Source organism: Hordeum vulgare, chromosome 6H (genome assembly GCF_904849725.1).
Source record: "Hordeum vulgare subsp. vulgare chromosome 6H, MorexV3_pseudomolecules_assembly, whole genome shotgun sequence".
NCBI lineage: Eukaryota > Viridiplantae > Streptophyta > Magnoliopsida > Poales > Poaceae > Hordeum > Hordeum vulgare.
Window position 1 is genome coordinate 274,710,649 of NC_058523.1, and position 6,925 is coordinate 274,717,573.

The following is a 6,925-nucleotide window of genomic DNA, read 5'->3' on the forward strand; positions in this document are numbered from 1 at the left end:
GGTGGGATTGGCATATGATATGTCTATGTGTAAAATCGGTACATACGAGTAGTAAATGTTGGTGGCACCAATTTTGCATATGTGGATTGGGACAGATATATTTTGTGGGAGAATGGCTAAGTATTTTTGGTGGTTATCTCTAAGAACTTGGGCAACCAATTCATCATAATATCTTATCCCCTTCTAATAGTATTGGCTTTCCTATGGAATCAAAGTGATTTCTCACAAAGTGTAAAATGAAGAGTCTTATTGCTTGAAGCTTGATCCAATCCCACCCCTTCCTTCATCAGGGGGCATCTCCTCACAATCCTATAGCTAAAGCTGTGTGTGGACTATACCTAAAATATATTGGGTAAAAGTGTTAGTCCAAGAGACAATGTATGTTGTCATGAATTATCAAAACCACCAAGGGAGCATATGTGCTTTCAAAGGGGTGGCCTCCAAGGGGGTGGAGGCACGTCCCAAGACAATTAGAAATAAACCCTAGATCGTACAAGGCCCATGGGCCCAAGTGGAGGGGACGCAACACCTTTTTAACTTTTAGTTTGATTCGGATTCTATGGGAGCATCACACTATTTCAATGATACCTCCGTATTGTGGATGAATTTGAAGGTGAATCAAATTAGGTTGGAAAGTCCACGTATAAGATTTCAAACCAAAAAATATTAACCCCATTCGGAGTCCAGATGTAAATCTTGTAGGCGTTTGAAGTCATGTATGTCGGTGTAGTCCGAATCTGAGTCCGGAACCTGGGCGACGTGGTCTCTAACTTCTCTTGGCCCCGAAGTGAAGGTGGAGAACTAGTTGTATATCATATGATCATATATGTTGGGGATCTTCCCCACGGCTATGTCCCGACCCATATATGACCCGTCCAAGAGCCTTGGGCACTATGGGCCACCCCATGTCTTAATCAAGATGGCGTTGGGAGGAAAACTGCAAAGCCCATACTAAGATCTATCCATGGGATGATTCCAGGAGGAGCCTTGTGGACCGGCTTGTGGAGAAGGCCCAGATGAGGAGTTTCTTGATCCACGAGATGACATTAACAAGAGTTAGACTAGATACAGATTGGAAAGTATGACCCGGATTCTCTTGTAACCCTAGGGGTCCAACCTGTTATATAAAGGGGGTCCCTAGGACAAAAAGACCAAGTTGCAATTTGTGGGGACCCCGACTCATAAGTCGTGATCACCGAATGAACGTGTATAGTGATCCCAAAGATCAATGCTTACTGAACACACATAAGTTGAATAACAAGAGTCTTACATCCATATATACCGTCTTCCACAAATTATGACTATTATGGTCGAGTCTTACGTAGATAGGGCCACTAAGGCCAAACATCAAACACAAACTTGCGGCAGAGATCTTAAATTAAGGACGGTGATAACGCCCACACGTGTGGTGGGAGCAACATCCGCCCACACGCCTATAACACACAAATTGCAGTCACGTCACCGCATGCATGCATGTGGGAATCTTTTTTGGATTTCTAGTTTTTAAAATGTTTTATCTTTTAAATGAAAAATCTGATTGAAGATCCATTTTCACCATGAAATCCATCACGATGAGATGTTCGAAACTAGATCTCATATCATTACGTTTCGATGACTTTTTGGGGTTAAAGTTTGCCATGTCTATTGCACATGAATTGCCATGGTGTTTATACTCACTAGTAGAAAATGGCCAATTTGTACCGGTTCCACGGGCTCATTAGCTGTCGGGACTAAATCCCAAAACCTTTAGTCTCGGTTCCTTTACCAACCGGGACAGAAGGGCCTCCACGTGGCCTCTGCGGGGAGCCCAGGCAGGAGGGCCTATAGTCCCGGTTGGTAATACGAACCGGGACCAGGAGGTGGAGTTTTTTTTGAATGGGTGTGTGTGTTGGGGGTTTTGGAGGGTTAATTTAGGGGTTTCATATTGTGTTAGATAGCTAATACAGAGAAGTGACCTCTCTTTCTCCGTGATGTAGAAGTAAGAATTTTAGCAAGTTATCCTCGGTCTCTTAGGTATTGTGGCGTACCGACCATTCATTTACGACATCTGGGCTAATGAACCCAATGTCGAAGATTCATCCATACATGAATCTAATCCGCTTTCCTTCCCCCATTGATATAATAACCAATCATGACCATAATAAAAAATCATCATGATAATCATGATAAACATCATCATCATATTAATATAAAAACTCTTGCATCACTATAGCTAATAATCATCATAGTCATTACCACCAACACTATTTAATCATAATTTTCGTCAATGAGACATCATATAATAAAAGTAGGTCACTAGTCATAATCACAACTCCTCCTCCTCCTCATCATCAACTATAACGCATTGTAGCACATAATAACACATTGTAACTAGGACCTACTCCTCTCTCATAGGACCTACTCTACCCTCTCTTAGGTAGAATATCATAAAACAAGATAGGCCCTGACTCTCCATTATGGAGAATGGAGATCATCTTGTCTCCCATTCTTGGCCTACGCACAATGTTGCTTCCAAGTAGCTCTCTACGACTGACCATACATTTTTTCCAATCTTTGATTGTCATTCATCAGTTTTAGAAGTCCGATATGGACAAGAGTGATGCAGATACCTAGGCTGACCTAGATGTGCTGGTCGTATGCTCATAACATCAACACAACCTATTGGAAACATCAGATGAGGCACACAATCTTGCGGGATTTTCTGTTGAAAAACATAGTATTAACTTTGTAGCTAGCAATGTAGTTTAGTTTTCCAAGAATTTATGCAAAAGATGCACAGATGTCGTAATAGTAGAAAATCTTACCATGCAATCTCCATGCATGTTACCGTAGTTCACCACGTGTACTAGTGGCACGTATTGACCATAATGTGGGGGAGTTTGTTGATAGGTATTGTAATTCTCAAGATCATTGATAAATGCGACAAGATGATGTTTCTCCTTAGAAGTTAATTTTGCTTCATCATTGGAGGAATAGGTTCTGTCTACCATCTTCCGTACATTTTTTGAAGAACAAAAATAAGCTGTCAATGGAAATAAGTTGTCAACTATTTTTAAATAAACAATATAAATTACTTAATAAATATGGTTGAGAAACTCACATAATGGTAGAACTCGAGGCCTCTACACATCGACTCAGATGTCGATATTACCTTCAATTTCATCTTTCAGACAAATATCAAAGGTGATAAGCATATTAGGCTCAAATGCATAAGCCTTGCATAGTGCTACCCAAGTTCTGCATTCAAAAAAGGAGTAGGTGTCTGCATTTTACAACTTTACGACAAAAGTATAACCATGCTCGATCCTCAGGTGAACTATCTTTACCTCCATAGTTTTTCCAGTACTGAAACCAATCTTATCCAAGACATAAATTCTTGCATGGTAGGGGATATGCTAGTAGAATAGTAAAAAATAAAAATTATAAGTTGAAGCAAAAGAAGTCATGCTTGTTTACGAAAAAAGACTTGTCGTTGTGACTTACTCTATCCACTTCGATTCCTCATCCAGCATGATGCTGAAGCGCCTATCATCAACTAGGCGAGGCATGTCGCACAGGCCGCGCTCGTCTTGGCAGTATTCACACATAGTGAATTTCCTTTCGTCGTCAGACATTTCCTATGTTCATAGTTGAAACATTTAAAATCGATCAAAGGCAACTACCAGGAAACTTATATGACATATCACTATTAATTATAAAACAGATAACTATTACTCAATATGCAACGTGTTGACTTTAGGTCTGTCGAGTCTTTCCTTCCTAAACACACACGTCACAAGAACACCAAGACATCTCTATATTCAGAATGCATCATCCTCTACATACGTACTCGGAGGTGTTCCGTGCAATAACATACACACATCAAATAAATGACATATAACTCATCATCATCTTACTCATTAAACAACTCATGAAAGTCATACAAGGAGCAACGACAAACCGAAACATAATCGATATTATCACTAATACATATCGAATATTATCATACAATATCACTGATAAAAATCCAATTGACGTCTCACAGTGCAGGCGATGGCAACCCAAAGATAAGGAACCATCACCGGATCATAGCTCGGGTGATGTCCCTGGAGAACCTGCCAGGTATTTGAGAACCTGGCATCCAACACAGCCATGCAGCGATAGACATGCTCGTCCTCCTCCCTGACACGGCGACGTACCACCTCCGTGGGGGCGAGCTCCCTTGGCACCGATAATGGCCCAAGCGACCGCCACCAAAGAAGCTCTGAGTCAACGATGAGACCTGTATTCCTCACCAAGGTGCGCCCCCTGGAAGGTAGCACATCCCAGTGCCAGCCCGGCGGAGCCCAGTCCCGGACATGGCGCCTATCAAGCAGGCTCTCGCTGACCACTCGACGACGAGGATGCGGGCCGAGCATTGTCGACGTTGACACAAATTCCCGTGAGAAAATTTTCTTATTGTTTAATGTTTTACTTTCTAGTTATCATTTATACAATAATACATTTGAATTTAGCTAGCGCCCACTACCTATTTTTCTCAACATGCAAGTATGACACCAAATATACAATAATAAAACACAATATATATATTTTGCAAATATTTCCACAACAACATTCGAGGCTTCAGCAAATATTTTGCAAATATACAAGAATCATATCCTAGCAAGAACCCTAGACATGGGGATGTATCACTAGAGGTTTGGGTCGGTGTCGGGGTCGAGGTCGGGGTCGAGGCCGAGGTCGAGGTCGTCGATGGGCTCGGGGCGGGGGCTCCGACGACGACGGGCTCGGGGCGGGGGCGGCGACGGCAACGGGCTAGCGGGCGGCGACGATGACGGGCGCGAGGCGGGGGCGGCAACGGCGACGGGCTTGGGGGCGGCGACGACGATGGGCTTGGGGCGGGGGCAGCGACGACGACGGGCTTGGGGAGGGGGCGGCGACGACGATGGGCTCGGGGGCGGCGACGATGACGGGCTTGGGGTGGGGGCGGCGACGGCGACGGGCTCGGGGGCGGCGACGACGACGAGCTCGGGGGCGGCGACGACGACATGCTCGGGGATGGCGGTGACGAGGAGGAGGAATGGATCGGCGGCGGCGGTGCGGGAAACATGGGAGAGGTTGGGGAAAATTCGATAACTCCTGCCTTATATGCGAAAACCTGTTGTCCCGGTTCGAGGAACAAACCGGGACCAACGCTGCCCTTTCGTCCCGGTTGGATCCACTAACCGGGACTAAAAGTCAATTTTCAGCAGCCTTACGGGCGGGAAGAAGAGACCTTTAGTCCTGGTTTGTGCCGAAAACTGACACTAAAGGGAGTCTTTGGTCCCGGTTTATTCCACCAACCAACACGAAAGGATGTCTTCGGTCCCGGTTGGTGCCACAAACTGACACGAATGGCGTGTGCCTGCCACGGCCGAGCTGCTTGGTGAAGAACCACCAAAAACAAGATATATTCTTCACATGATTCGGCGAAACCCTAGCACCGTCAACCCTATGTAATCTCCTTCCCACCCATGCCGCCAGCTTTCCCCCGCCCACAGCCTCCAACCCCCCCAACCCGAAATCCATCGGCGGCGGCGCATCGCGTGGAGAGGAGAAGGAAGATGGTGAAGTTCCTGAAGCCGGGCAAGGCGGTAATCCTGCTGCAGGGCAGGTACGCTGGGAAGAAGGCGGTGATCGTGCGCGTGTTTGAGGAGGCACCCACGACCGCCCCTACGGACACTGCATGGTCGCCGGCTTGGCAAAATACCCGAAGAAGGTGATCGGCAAGGACTCAGCCAAGAAGACGGCCAAGAAGTCCTGTGTCAAGGTCTTCCTCAAGCTCGTCAACTTCACCCACCTCATGCCCACCTGCTACACCCTCGACGTCAACCTCAAGGAGGCGGTCTCCAGCGCCCCCGACTCTCTCACCACCAAGGACAAGAAGCTAACCGCCGCCAAGTCCGCCAAGGCCAAGCTAGAGGAGAGGTTCAAGACCGGCAAGAACAGGTGGTTCTTCACCAAGCTTTGCATGATTCGACATGATTGAAGAAATGCCAACAAGATCTATTCTTCACATGATTCAACATGATTCCACATGATTCGACACGATTCAAGAAATTCCAACAAGATCTATTCTTCACATGATTCGACATGATTCAAGAAATTCCAACAAGATCTATTCTTCACATGATTCAACATGATTCCACATGATTCGACACGATTCAAGAAATTCCAACAAGATCTATTCTTCACATGATTCGACATGATTCAAGAAATTCCAACAAGATCTCTTCTTCACATGATTCGTCATGATTCAAGAAATGCCAACAAGATCTATTCTTCACATGATTCGACATGATTCAAGAAATGCCAACAAGATCTATTATTCACATGATTCGACATGATTCCACATGATTCGACATGATTCAAGAAGTTCCAACAAGATATATTCTTCACATGATTCGACATGATTCGACATGATTCAAGAAATTCCAACAAGATCTATTCTTCACATGATTCGACATGATTCAATAAATGCCAACAAGATCTATTCTTCACATGATTCGACATGATTCGACATGATTGAAGAAATTCCAATAAGATCTATTATTCACATGATTCGACACATAAAACATAACATCTCATATAGATCCACACTAAAAACTGAGTCTTCATGGGCAGTACCAAAACAGGACATCTTAAGCACTTATTTGAACTCAGACTTTTTGTGTGTTCAAAATGAACCATTCAAGGCCACACCATGAATTTTCAACACTTCCTGACTTCATTTGGTATTTTTCATGCTTTTACTGATTTTTTGGAGCTAAATGACCTAGAAATTGAAAAGCACTACGAATGAACTCTAAATAGGTTGAAAGTTGGCATGGTATCATCATTTCACCCACATAGCATGTGCTAAAAAGTTGAGAGGGTTGCCGCAAAAACTGGATGCACTTCGTGTACA

General features: G+C 44.4%; 1 pseudogene; it reads left to right on the top strand.

Annotated features, from left to right (window-relative positions):
- Nucleotides 1-5,582: 5,582 nt before the first annotated feature.
- Nucleotides 5,583-6,007, top strand: LOC123405399 (annotated as a pseudogene).
- Nucleotides 6,008-6,925: the final 918 nt, after the last annotated feature.